Below are 14,982 nucleotides of genomic sequence, written 5' to 3' on the forward strand. Positions count from 1 at the left end.
TGTATTTTAAAAGCTTTATTTTTTTACTTTCCATGTTCAAGCATTTAATGCACCTGATTTTGTATATGGTATGAGGTAGGGGTTCAATTTTATTTTCTTTTTTCCTTGTGAATACCCAGTTGTACTCTGACCATGAACTGACAGGATCATCCTTTTGCAGTGTCGTATAACATATATCATATCATAAATCTATGGTCCATTAACGATGTATGGTGTTTTTTGAGTCTCTGTATTCTATGTCAGTTCTGTTTGTCTACCCTTGCATCAATAACATGCCGATTTGTTTACCATAATGCTAAAATAAGTCTTGATGTTTGAGGAAACATATCTTCCCATCTTGTTATTTTTCATGTATTTCTTTGCTTTTCTTATCTCTTTGCACTTCCATGAAATTTTAACTGAGTTTGCAGGTTTCCACAAGAATTCTGTTGGGATTTTGATTAGAACTACACTAAAACTATACACGTGTTTGGATGGAATCGACAACTTTTTAGTGCTGGACTTTTCAGTCTATGAATTTGATTTATTTCTTAATTTGGTCTTTTAAAATGTCCTCCATGAAATGTTATTTTTGAATCATAGAAGTATTTCATATCTTTCTCTAGATTTACCCTTAATACTTCATATTGATTATTGCTTAATATTTTAAATGGTATTTTTGATTTCATATTTTACCTGTTTGTCTTCTATATAGGATTCTAGGTGGATAGATGGGAAGGATGAATGAATGAATCCAGGAACCTAGTTCAATGATTTTAATTCTAATGGCTTGACATTCTTTTGGACTTCACCATTTGAAAATTAATAAAATTCACGGTTATCTTGTAAAAAAAAATCATTAGTAGTGCAGGTTGTTTGGCAGAAAATGTCTTTCTAATACATGGGATACGGAGGGCAATCTAAGGAAATGAGTCCTAGCTGCTGTAAAGGTTGACATCCACCAGACTATGCTATCTGATCTTGGTGAATGCCAGTCATCATTGAGAACTAAATTTTATAGTGAATATTTATTGGATACCTGTTCTGTTGAAGTGTCTTAGTAATCACTATGGCGGGGGAAGGGGGGGCTTCCTTCCTTGGAGGAGCTCACAGTGTAGCAGGAGTGATAGAAGGAGTGTCTCTGATCTTGGATTTATGCAGAAGATACCAACTTCATACCCTACCATTCATTTGGGCATCCAGGCTCTAGTGTTTTTCCTTCCATTGTTGTTCATTTTCTCAAAACAGCGTGAACATTTTATTTCATTGGCCTGTTATGAAGCTTAATGAATAGCTATAGAGATCCATCTATTTATATGTGAAAAGAGTAACGGAAGTTTCCAATATTTGTTTTTAATAATACCGGGACCTACTTAAAGTCTTTGAATGTTTAAAGAGAGTGGGTCAGTTGAAAAGAATGACTTCCTTCGTTACTGAGTGAATATACAGGAGAAACTTCAGCAATAAGAAATAATGTATGATTTTTTTTTTAAGAAAATTATTTCCAAATGATGAAAAAGACCATTTTCCCGTAAAGATAGTCAAGGTAAAATACAATTGGGTAACATTAGAAAAGGAAGCAACCTCTTTAGTTAATGCAGTTCCAGAATTAAGCACAAAGGTGCTCCCTAAACAAAAGGACTTTTACAACTGAGGGTTCCCTTCAAAAGAGAATCTTCTCAAAGGACCCCTATTTAGTTCAACAGACTCTTTCAAATGAAATGCATTTTAAAGGCTCAGAAAGTAATGATACTGTCTCTAGAATGCCAGGGAGGAAGATGTTTAGCTTTATCGTGAGAGTTTTGGTAACAGACTGGTTTGAAGCATTTTGAACCAATTTTCATGGCTGTGAGGATGACACTTATATTATTTAGAAGTCAGGAGAGGAAATAAAGCCTCTATTTCTTGTTTTCTGCCTTCTTATCTCCTTCATTTCTCATACCAACTCTAACCTAAGACCACTTCTGACTCTGGACAGTCCAGTGACCCAAGCAAGTCTAATTCTCAGCCCTCTGCTTTGATTGTAACTTCTCAAACTTCACCTTCACCCTTTTTCAGACAGGCACTTTCATTTCACCCCAAATATACACAGCCCCGGATTCTTGACCTCCCCACATCTGTATTCCCTGCTGAATTTCACTGTCTTGCTGACCTTTCTGGAACTGGCCTCTCACGCATGTGGCTTACAGGATTTGGACCAATTGCTCTCTCCTGCTTGGCTTCATTTGAGTCTCCTTGCTCCCTTCCAAGTTACCATAAAACCAAACCAAACCCATTGCTGTTAAGTGACTTGTGACTCATGGTGACCCAATGTGTTACAGACTAGAACTGAGCTTCATAGAGTTTTCTTGACTGTAATTTTTATGAAAGCAGACCACCAGACTTTTCTTCCAAGGCATCTCTCAGTAGGTTTGAACCACCGATCTTTCAGTTAGTAGTCTAATACTTAACGATTTGCAGTACCTAGAGACACCTCTAAGTTACCATACAAGAAAGAAAAAAAAAAAAATTTGCAAGGTTTTAATTTTATCCCCAATACTCTGTGAAGAGAGAAATAAATTTAAAAACCATTTAGGAGAATTTATTCCCCATTATGCTCCTCCTATAAACATTTTAATTTTAAGACCTCACACTCTACTTAGAAGAATTGGGTGACAGATTTGCCTAGGAAGGTAAATCATCACTATTTTATGATATCACACAACATTGTTGAAAGGCCTAAATGTCCTTGGACAGATGGTGCTCTGTTAGAATCAAGGAAGTTGAAAAACGGGAGACCATACTGATCCCCAGTGTGTCAGATGTTTCTAAAAATACGTTGTATGTCATAATAAAAAACAGACCTACACTTTTTCAGAGTCTCAGATGTCAGAGAGAAAGCATAGGTGTAGACTCTAGTTTACAGTGAAGTGGAGAATTGAATAATTACACAGGAAATTCCATTTATATAAGCTGTCAATTTGAATGAGTTGGACATTCCTACTTGTTTCTCTTACAACTGCTCCTGTACAGGAAGCATATGTTTTTACAGAATCCCAGATAATTTATTTTTACTCTGCCTCTACTTATACAACACAAAGAAAAATTGAAGTACATAAAAATGTTATTACTTCTTACAGGTCAGCTTAGTTTTAATCTCTCTATCCACAAGCATATATGATAAAATTTGATATTAATAATGTAACTTGAGGCCTGGAAAGATCCTATAACTCTTGCAAATTCTTACAAAAATTGAGTTTTGTGCATTATACTCTTAATAGTATTTTATTGTATTTTCTGTAAAAGATACCATAATGTCTAAAAAGATACAATCCTTAATACAATCTTTGTTCTCAGGCATTTGGTAAATAGTCACTTAACCAAAATCCTCATATCCATCCCCAGGAACTAATTACCCAAAAAGGAAGGTAAGCACAAGCTTACTTGTGCTTACTTCCTAATCTGTAGTGAACAATTTCACATCAGCACCAATTAGAATTTCACTACAGATTAGGAAGTAAGCACAAGTAAACCCGTGTTTACCTTGCTCACTGAGTAATCTGTCCCTGTCAGTGACTGTAAATTTGAGAAAAGTCTTTGATTCTGTAGAATGGTGCTGTGGGGTTGGAAGAGAGAGAGATGCCAGCCATACCTAGAAACAGAATCTTTGATGTGGTGAAAAAAGGTGAAATTGTTCATTACAGATGATCTGGTAACTATACTTACCTTGCGTATTGGATAAGCCACCCCTGCTCAGCCCATCTAAATACAGGTCTTCACTGTGATTTCAAGAGTCTCTGGTGGTGCAAACGGTTTGCACTCGAGTACTAATCAAAAGGTTGGTGATGTGAACTCACTCAGTGGTGCCACAGAAGAAAGGCCTGGTGGTCTGCTTCTGTAAAGATTATAACCAAGAAAGTCCTATGGAGCTCAGTTCTATTTTGTAATACATGAGGTCTCCATGAGTTGAAACTGACTCAACAGCAACGCATTTGGTTTGGTTTTACTAGATTCCTTAAAGGTTCTTCTTCACTTTGCCTTCTAGGTCAATAAACAATCTTTTAAGTGACTTAATATCAGGCTACGTCTCACTGAAGCACACAAAACAAAGACTTGGCAAGCATTTCCATCCTGGCTGGAGGAAGTAGCAGACTATGCTTTGGCTGATCCAGAGAAACTTCCTAAGTTAACGGTGTTGTCCTTTGCAGAAACCCTAAATATCTTCTGAACTGGGAGGGAGGTGTTCTAACTGGTCAATAATTTTTCTGTGTGTCCTTGAGGCTTTGTAGGTTGGGGAAAAATGAAGGGGAGAGTGAGTAGGCTGGAGAAAAGGATAGAGGAAGAAGCAGGCAGTGAAGAAGGAAACGCTGTATTGAGAGTCAAATACCTTTGGTATGGAGTGCTTTTTATTTTTTCTTAATATTTGAAATTAAACAGAAATTGCTATTACTAATATGAAATGTCCTTGTGTTATGAAGCTTAATAAATATGACATGTTTCTAAAACTCTTCAAATCAGAAGCCAGCTGCTGTATGGCTACGTAGTACTTTAACGTGTAAATATTCAGCACAGGCCCTCATTTTTCTTGTGATCTATGTAGTTATGGGTTCTGCTGCCTCTATTAAACAGTATCAGCTGGCAGAAATTTGGGATTTTTGAAATCCTTGGAGTGATAAATACCTCATTTTATAAAAAAAGAAAATCAGAAATTGATCAAAGGTAAAATAGTACTTTTTTATGGCATGGTGCCTTTTGCACTTGGCTATACATGTAGCAAGAACACATGAAGATGAGAAGCAAAGAAAAGGGAGATTATGGGATTTGCTTCATATGGAACAGCTACTAATTGGGCAAAATCAGAATTTGAACCCAGGCCATCTCCTGTCAAAGCCCAGGCTCATAACCATGATCTGCTATGTCCAGTGATTTCAGCCATTTTTCTCTCTAAAGTTAATCCTACTTCAAAATATGCCTGTGGAACTCAACCAGCATCCACTGATCAACATATGAGAAGCCATTTCAAATGTCCTTTGCCCAAGTGCTAGGATGGCTATTACAAGAAGTTCAGTAGAGTGTTCATATCTTAACAATTGGCAGGAAAAATCCAAGTTACTAATACAACTTGCTTCCTGGTGCTCTGTTCTCTCTCTGTTAGTAATTATATATATAACAAATAATAAGAATAATATAATAAATAAGGCCAATTATTATATAATAATGAAAAAATCAATAGACTCAATGGCTAGTTTAATTAAATACAGGGTTAGAATTGCTGTGGTGTATGAACATAATTTTCTTTTTCTGCTTGACTGGGAGCTCTTTGAGGGCAGGATAGCGTTCTTCATTTTAAATCTATAACGGCTATCAGAGTTCGAAGACACAGTAATTGTCAATAAACATTTGTTGAATTACGGATTAACTTAAAGACTATTCCTAAATTGCACTTTTATAGTGATAATTGATAATACTATTCCCTTCCCTGTGGTGTTCATTGTATTAATAAAATCAGCGTTGCAGAGCTCTTGAAGAGAAAAGACATCCATGTATTCTACTCAATATCTACCTTCAGCAAAATTTGTTATGAAAATCTAAGTGTTCCCCAGCTAATAAAGTGATCCAAATGCCTGCAAAATCAAGCGCAATATGGCATGCAATGTTTTAAATATGAGTCATTAAACTAAAATGTATTCCAATATTTTGACTTTTTTGTGCAGTCTTTAAGGACAAAGATGGGGTAGAAAAGATAGTGATCCATTCTTTTAATGAGAAATGACATTCCCAGTGGGATATGAGCAGCTTATTATCTTTGCCATATGTCCTTTATTCATCAACTCAATGAATCATTCCTATGGTGTATAAGTGATTACGACAGTGATAATGCTTGGCAGTATATAGATTGCTGTCCATCTCTGTTGAAAATGGTATTGATTGTATGATTAGATGCAGATGTAAATACGTTTGAAAAAAATCTATGGGTGATAGCATTTTCATCTCTGAACAGATGTTACTTTTTAAGGATCAGTGACTGCTCAAAAATAGCAAAATGTACATTATGTTAGCATATCATATTGTATTCAGAAGTACATTTTGTTCCTGAGAGACAGCAAGCAGAGTAAACTAGAGCAATAGCACCAGAATTTCTTTCTTAATGTATCAGTTAGCTTTTGTTGCATTGCAAACCGTCTCAAAACTGTGTGGCTTAAAACAACAGCAGCTTATTTAATTCATGATTTGGTGAGTCAGTTGGGTGGTTCTTCCTGTCCGGGCCAGCTGGACAGATTTCACTCATGCGCTGCTATCAGCTGGTGTATTGGCGTGGGTGGCTTGTTTAGGATGGCCATGGCTGAAGAGACGGGGACCTCTCTCCCGGTAGTCTCATTCTCCAGCAGGAGGTCAAGGTTGCGTGGAGGCTGCAAGATTCCAAGAGTCAAAGTCAAAGTGTGCAAGGTCTATCTCTTGGTGCCTAGACTGGAACTCACACACTATAGCTTCTGCCACATTCTGTTGGTCAAAACCCATCACAAAGCCAGCCCACATTCAAAGAACAAAGAAAACTCCACCCTTTGATGAGGGGGAAGAGGTTGCATCCATTTTTACAGTTTACCACAGTGAATATTGCAGTATTCAAACCAGCCTCCTTAAGAAGTTATGCCTTTCAAAAATAATCATAACCAAAAACCAGTAACAGCTAGAAGTGTGCAGCACAGGCCAGGCACTGCGCTAAATTCTTTACATACCAAGAAAAAAAGTTTGCATTTGAATCAATTCTGACTCATAGTGACCCTACAGGACAGAGTAGAATGCCCCAGTAGGGTTTCCAGGGCTTCAGGGCTCCAATTCTTTACAGAGACTAGCTCAGTTTTCACAGTAACAATATAAGGTAGATATTGTTTTTCTTCATTCTTTATAGGAAAGGAAACTGTGCCCCACTCTTTATAACTGTGTCACGGAGTAGGGGGGTTCACTATTTTACAAGATGCGAAAATGTTCCAAAGTGAGAGTGGCCCTGGTCAGATAAATTTGGAAAATGCAAGGTTAAACAATGGTGAAACACTTTTTTATCTACCTATTTATTTTTACCGTAGGACTTCTTAGGGCTTTGAATATAATAATGTGCATGGTGAATCTCACAGATGGGAAGATTGCAAGCCACATTTCCCAAACTTGGAACCTAGGAGCCCTTTATGGAATATCTATGAATACTTTACATGACAGTAGTATTCTGTGGAACCCAGTTTGGAAAATGCCATAATATTATACTAAGGCTTCCAACTGGAAGCCAAATCATCCTGTTTTTACAACAAATGTAGCTTTGTCACTGAGAATATAAAGATGTATGCAAACTACGTCATTCTTTTACCCTCCGTTTGCTCATCTACACAACAAAATATTAACCCTATAGACATGTTGCAACATTTAAGCCAGTTAGCACTCTAAATCACCTCAAGTGTTTTGCATCTAGTTAATGTTCATTTCAATAGTCTATTCTTCTTCCTCTAAGTCCCCTTTTCCCCTCTTCCCATATTTTTGTATCAGCATTTCCCTGAGAAGCAAGACAGTGGTAACTGTGCAGACAGTTGGCAAATAGTCCTATAACATGGCAATAAGAAATCAAGCAAAAATTATGCCTGTGTCAAATAGCTTCTAAACCACTTACTTCGAGATCGTTGAATTATAAAGACCACCCCAGAACCATATGGATGAGGCAGTACCTCAGGGAAAGTTATCTCTAGTTCTTTAATGCTTAGCATCTACTATTTAATCTTGCTATTGCCAGAGTAACAGCCTCGAGGAGGGGGGTTCTGGAATTAAGATTAGGCTATATGTGGGAATTTAAATATTCATGCAGAGGGGGTAAAATTTTAGCATGCCAACTTCGTTATATAGATTAGAGAGAGATAGCAAAATAGATGTATATATCTAACTTACCTTAGAGACATAGCACACTATTCAGCTCACTCATTTGCCTCTTGGGGAGTTATTAGAATGTTAACTGGGTAAACGGCAGCATTTTATTTAATCTTCAAAACAATCCAGTGAAGTAGATATTTTGGTCCCCATTTTTATAAATGAGGACTATGAGACCCAAAGAGGACAAATAAATTAGTTATAATCACACAGGGAGTTAAGTGAGAGACGGGATTTGAAGCTAAGCCTGCTCATCCAGAGAACCTGGAACTTAAGGAAGAGGTGGAATAATAAAGTGTTATATGCTGTGTTTATTATGCACAGTGGGGTACTACGTCAGTATTTGTATATCTGGAATGGAATGGCCATGCTCTCTGGTGGCATGAGCTCAGCTGTGGCCTTAATGTGTTACTTCTCCTTTTCAAGCATGTTTGTACGCTTTGTTTCTCTGGGCAAGGAGGCTCTTGGAAGGAGTGAGCTATGGGTGAATGGAGGAGGATAGGTAGCCAGATTGCTGAGTAGAATGGAGGGAAGTCCCGGCACTTGAACCCAACTATCCAGAGGTAAAAAGGCTGGGCACGTAATCAAAAGGAACTCTCACAAAACTGAAAGCTTAGAACTCAGCTGGGGCGTGCCACCAGCTGAGTATAACCCTAAGAGAAAAATCTTATACCTCTCATCTCTCAGGAAAATGCTGATCTCTCTATACTTCAGCCTGGAGGCGGTATGGGGCTGGAAATCAGAGGATTTTGAATAAAACTGGAGCTCAGCAGTAGCTGGGTACAGTCAAAGCCAGCCAGTCCAGGCTGATTATTGGGGCTTCCAGAAATAACTGAGAAGCAGCCTGAGAACACACTGCAAGGCACCTGCATCCTAATACAAGAAGTGAGGGACAACTCACACAGAAATAACCACAATCGTAGCCTCGGGCTGGTTAGAACCAGGGGCATTCGGGTTACATTAATGTTAAACACTGATCTGCATACATACGTGATATCTGTGTGTTATCATTCCTTCCTGTTGTGTCACCACTAAACCTAACAATATGATTATTGTTTTTTAACTTTCCATCTATCCGAATTGAGCTCAGAGACTGTACTTCATCCATCTCACTATTCCTTCTTAGCACGTAGTTGGCATCAATAAATGTCACTAAATGAATGAAAGAATGGATAGAATAGACCCATCTATTTGTATACATTTATGCACATCAATTTGCAAGAGGTGCATATTAGGTCAATTTCTAAGCAGTCATTGATAAAATTAGATTTTAAAGACTGTTAATACTTTACATCACCTGCAGGGACTCAGAAAATCCCTTAATAGCTTGAAGATAGAAAATTCTGCTTCTCTAAATATTCTGATATGTCTCAGAATATAATCTAAGGCAAATACCTCTCTACCCCACATAAATGAGCTTTTTTTAGAGAACTAGGAGGAAATATTTCTTACTGGTTATTCCAACGTGGGAAGAAAGATAAATATAGGGACCTGCTAAGCCAACTAACCTAATGAAGAAGGTCTGGGTTTGCTTCCCAAAGATCCAAAGTACATTAATTCAGGCTGACATCCTCTCCAGCAACATAATTACATACATCCTCCTAAACTTGTTTCCAAAATGTTTATCTTTCACACACAGATCCAGAGCTCTATATAATGTTCTGCTTTTCTAAGCTTTGGCAAAAATGAGGCAAGAAACATATTTGGTTACTTAAATTTGTTTTGTATTTCTATAAACAATAAATAATTCTCAAGTCTTAGATTATTGGTTAGGAGAACACCTGGCTGTGGCCCAGGTAAAGGCTGATGACAAGTGCTGTTAAGACATCTCTCTGGGAGGCCATCTTGACTCTTGGAGAAGTACAGACAAGGGGGATCAAAGCGATCCACTGGGACAGACCAATGTGGTTAGGACTCAGGTCTCCGAAACAATACACATTAGGACATAGGAGTTAAGTCTATGAACGCCATGAACAATGATAGCACCAAATGCACTTTTATTTGGACAATTCTTTAAAGATAATCAAAGTAGGAATGGCACTGTTCATCTTTATACATTATAGAAGAAAAAAATTAAGCTTCACTTCCCAGGAGAGGGAGCTAATGAAGCAAATTCCTCCCAGCCTAAGCAAAGTAACTAATTGAATTAGTGAAAGCCGAAGTTCCCTAGTAGGGCCATAACAACCAAAAGCCATATAGATGCTTCTCTTACTCTATATTTGCCAGACCTGGGATCCTAGGATAGGCCTATATGTCTTTACATGGCTTGATTTAAGTTTACCCCAAATCTGCTATCTAAAGTCAGCTTTCCATCTGGAGAATGCCAAGGTTTAGACTCAGGGTGGTGTTTTTCACAGCTACTGAGCCCTCCAGTAATGCTTTGCCATTTGTATTTGGGTTTTTACTTTGTAATTAGAAAAGATTTGGTGAAAACTGGGCCACCGTATTGTACAACTCCAGGAGACGCAATTCACATCAGGAACTATGCAAAGGACGCATAGGTATACCCTGCATGATCATCCATGGTGGCTTTGAAGAGGAGGCGTGAGTAGTGGGCTCCCCAAATGCTTTAAAAAAGTAATAACTAACAACAATAATAATGATCATTGGAATTTATTGATATCTCACCATGTGTCAGACTCTGTTGAAAACTTTTATTCCTTATCACATTTAGTACATACAATTTTAGGAGTTAGTACTTACTATGTTTAACATATGAGAAAACTGAGGCTTACAGAGGTGAATGACTTGGCCAAGGTCATGTCATTGATAGGTAACAGAGGGCCTGTAATTTAAACCTAAGCAGCCCATCACCCAAATCTGTCTTCTTCTTTGAGCTGAACTGTTTCCCATTTACAAAATATTTTCATAAAAATTATCTCATTTAATTGTTACTACAGCCCAGTTAGATCAAAAGGGTCAGGAGTTTATAGACAAGAAAAATTAAAATCGGAGAAGTTTGGTAATTTCCCCAGACACATAGCTACAAGTTTTATAGCCAGAACTTAAAACAATTCTTTTAAGGTAAAGTTGTGTTCTTTCCAAGTCATCCATATTTCTTTCTTATGAAAACAGGTAAAATATACATAAACGTTATTTATTCATTTTTTTATTGTGCTTTAAGTGAAAGTTTACAACTCAAGTTAATTTCTCATACAAAAATTTAGACACACATTGTTATGTGGGCCTAGTTTCTCTCTCTATAATGTGACAGCACACTCTCACTTTCCATCCCAGTTTTCCCATGTCCATTCAACCAGCTCCTGTCCCTTTCTGCCTTCTCATCTCGCCTTCTGACAGGAGCTGCCCATTTAGTCTCATGTATCTACTTGAACCAAGAGGAATACTTTTCATGAGTATCATTTTACGTCTTATAGTCCAGTCTAATCTTTGTCTGAAGAATTGGCTTCAGGAATGATTTCAGTTTTGGGCTAACAGAGAGTCCTAGGACTGTGTCTTCTGGGGTTCCTCTAGTCTCACTCAGACCATTAAGTCTGGTCTTTTTATGTGAATTTGAGTTCTGCACCCCACTTTTCTCCTGCTGTGTCAGGGACTCTCTGTTGTATTCCCTGTTAGGACAGTCATTGGTGGTAGTCGGGCACCGTCTAGTTCTTCTGGTCTCAGGCTGGTGGAGTCTCTGGTTTATGTGGCCCTTTCTGTTTCTCGGGCTAATATTTTCCTTGTGTCTTTGGTATTCTTCATTCTCCTTTGCTCCAGGTGGGTTGGGACTAATTGTTGCATCTTAGATGGCTGCTCACTAGCTTTTAAGACCCCAGACGTCACTCACCATAGTGGGATGCAGAAAATGTTCTTAATAAACTTTGTTATGCCAATTGACCAAGATGTATCCTGAAACCATGGTCCCCACACCCCCGCCCTGCTACTCCGTCCTTCAAAGTGTTTGGTTGTATTCAGGAAACTTCTTAGCTTTTGGTTTAGTCCAGTGGTGCTGACTTCCCCTGTATTGTATATTGTCCTTCCCTTCACCTAAGATAATTCTTGTCTACTATCTAGTCAGTGAATACCCCTCTCCCTCCCTCCCCACCCTTGTAACCATCAAAGACTGTTTTCTTCTGTGTTTAAACCTTTTATTGAGTCCTTATAATAGTGGTTTTATATAATATTTGTCCTTTTGTGACTGACTAATTTCACTCAGCATAATGCCATCCAGCTTCATCCACGTTATGTGATGTTTTGGGGTTCATCGTTGTTCTTTATCATTGCATAGTATTCCATGGTGTGGATATACGATAATTTGTTTATCCATTCGTCTGTTGATGGGCACCTAGGTTGTTTCCATCTTTTTGCTATAGTGAACAGTGCTGCAATGAACATGAGTGTGCATGTATCTATTCATGTGACAGTTCTATTTCTCTAGGATATATTCCAAGGAGTGGGATTGCTGGATCCTATGGTACTTCTATTTCTAGCTTTTTTAGGAAGCACCAAATCGATTTCCAACGTGGTTGTACCATTTTACATTCCCACTAGCAGTCTGTAAGTGTTCCCGTCTCTCCACAACCTCTCCATCGTTTATTATTTTGTGTTTTTTGGATTAGTGCTAGCCTTGTTGGGATGAGATGATATCTCATTATAGTTTTTCTTTGCATTTCTCTAATGGCTAACGATCATGAGCATTTCCTCATGTATATGTTAGCTGCCTGAATGTCTTCTTTGGTGAAGTGCCTGTTCATATCCTTTGCTATTTATTTTTTTATCAATGTAGGATTTGCCAAATCTAGTTTCTGCTACTAAATAGATATGTGATTTTAAGCAAGTTAGTTAACCTCTTCTTGTCCATCCCTAAAGTAGATATAACAACACAAGCTGGTTTACATTACTGCAAGGTTTACATTAAAATGTTACACAAAAATGTCTAGCCCAGTGTCCAACATATTGTAGGTACTCATTATATAATCTCTTCCTATCCTTCTATCCAACCCTTGCAATTTGAATGGGGTAATTTTAGGACAAATAAAGTACCATTTATATAACCAAGTAAAAGATATATTTTCTTAACAGCCATTACCAAGATTCTTCTTTGCAAAGGAGCTTCGTTTGTCAAAATATCTTAATAATCCACTGTGGATGGTATAGCTCTGAGGGCATAGATGTCAGTAGGAAACCCATCTATAAAAAGAGAAGGTTAGATTGTTCTGGATAAGAAAATCGTAGGAATTTATATTTTGCTCCTAAGAAGGGAAGACAGAAGAGAAGGTGCAGGAGAGAAGAACTGGAGAGTGAGGGTGAGGTGAGGGCACATGAGCTGAGCAGCTCAGAAAAATTCTCCCTTGGAAAATCGTAGAGGGACATTTTAAACATGGGGAAGCCTACTGTTCAATTTAAAATTGTTTACATTACTTTGGTTTAAACTACCCAAAACAATAAAATTTCTTTAAAGTCTATTACACTCATGAATTATGGATGTGGACACGTTTTATGTCCTATCTGGATTATCATGAGGAGACACAAAAATGCATGGCTGGGAAGTAGAAGAGACCACAGGAACGTAAGCCACGCTGACATTCTCAGAGTCTGAGAATCGTGGGAGCCCAAGACGATTTTCAGTGGATCCCAAGATGCAGGCAATCCCAGCTGGCAGGTGGGTTACACATGGTTAGTTGAAGGTCCACTTAAATTCAGTGGACCAAGAAATGGCTCTGATTTAAACATGATTCATATACATTTAGAAAGGACAAAAGGAAGGCATTAAGATGTAGGTTATTCAGGAGTTTGAGGCATACTTGAGAAGACATTGGTAATTCTGGGGTAAATTCTTCCCTTTCATGCTGGATGCCTGGGTTTGATTCCCAGCGAATGCACATCATGCACAGCCATCACCCATCTGTTTGTGGGGGCTTGAGTGTTGCTATGATGCTGAACAGGTTTCAGTGGAGCTTCCAGACTAAGATGGATTAGGAAGAAAGTCCTGGTGACCTACTTTGAAAAATCATCCAATGAAAACCCTATGAATCAACGGTCTGATCTGCAATCAGTCATGGGAATGGTACAGGACTTTCCATTGTGCATGGGGTCACCATTATTCAGGGGCCAACTCCATGGCAGCTAATAACAAGCATACTTGAAACACACACCTAAACTGTTGACAGTAACATAAAAAGGAGAGAAGAAGTTTCCTCTTATCAATAACTCTTAGGGCCTCTGAAGATGGTATTGGCTTTAGTAGACCAAGAGTTTACTTAAGTCGGTCATTTCTGAATCTCCTTCAGTTTTAATCGATAAACTTGTATCACATCACTAGGTCCACTGAGACAACTGCCCCATAGCACCCTGAGAGGCCCTGTCTGAGCATGTCTGCGACTAGCTGGTTGACGACCAAGTAAAAACAAATACAACCGTTTCCCAATCAGGTGACCTGACTCCCTGTGATATATATATATATATATATATAAAAATATATATGAATATATATATATAAATATATATATATAAATAAATATATATAAATATATATATATATATAAATACAAACATACATACTTGATTGCTTTAAAATAATGACAGCAATATCCAAACCACAACTATTAGTTTACTAACGGATCACACAAAGAGGATGCTGGAGGCTTTAAAGGAAGGAGAAACATTATTACAACTTTGTCCTCAGGATCTGGCTTTTCATTAAATATCAGTCTAAAATAAACTAATTCTATCATATTCTGCTTTTTTGCCTCTGGACCGGTTTTTACAAGATCCATAATAATCTTATAAGGCTTGGCATTTTTACCAACTCTACTGCAAACAAGTGTTCATCCTCCTTGCAAAAATGCTGCTTTAACATAGGTACAGATTTAGGAGTATAATGTGATTTTATGTCTTTCTATTATGAGTGAGGAATCATCCAATTACACACCTCCTCTGTCAATCTTCCCTGGGAACATATGGGATATTTCATTCACCAGTGATTTGGTCCAGGGCACCAAGACCCATCCCAACCCCCTTTCATGTGTTGATTCTGACTGCTGCCACATTAAATGGCTCAGGGGCCATGGCTCCGCTGTTGCCATGAGCACTAATGCTTTGTGTTGCTAAAAGCCACACTTAACTCCAATCCCAATGCCTTCATTTTGCGGTTATTCCCAGAGCAAGCTTCCCTTT

Source organism: Trichechus manatus, unplaced genomic scaffold (genome assembly GCF_000243295.1).
Source record: "Trichechus manatus latirostris isolate Lorelei unplaced genomic scaffold, TriManLat1.0 scaffold00063, whole genome shotgun sequence".
In the NCBI taxonomy this organism is placed as follows: Eukaryota; Metazoa; Chordata; class Mammalia; order Sirenia; family Trichechidae; genus Trichechus; species Trichechus manatus.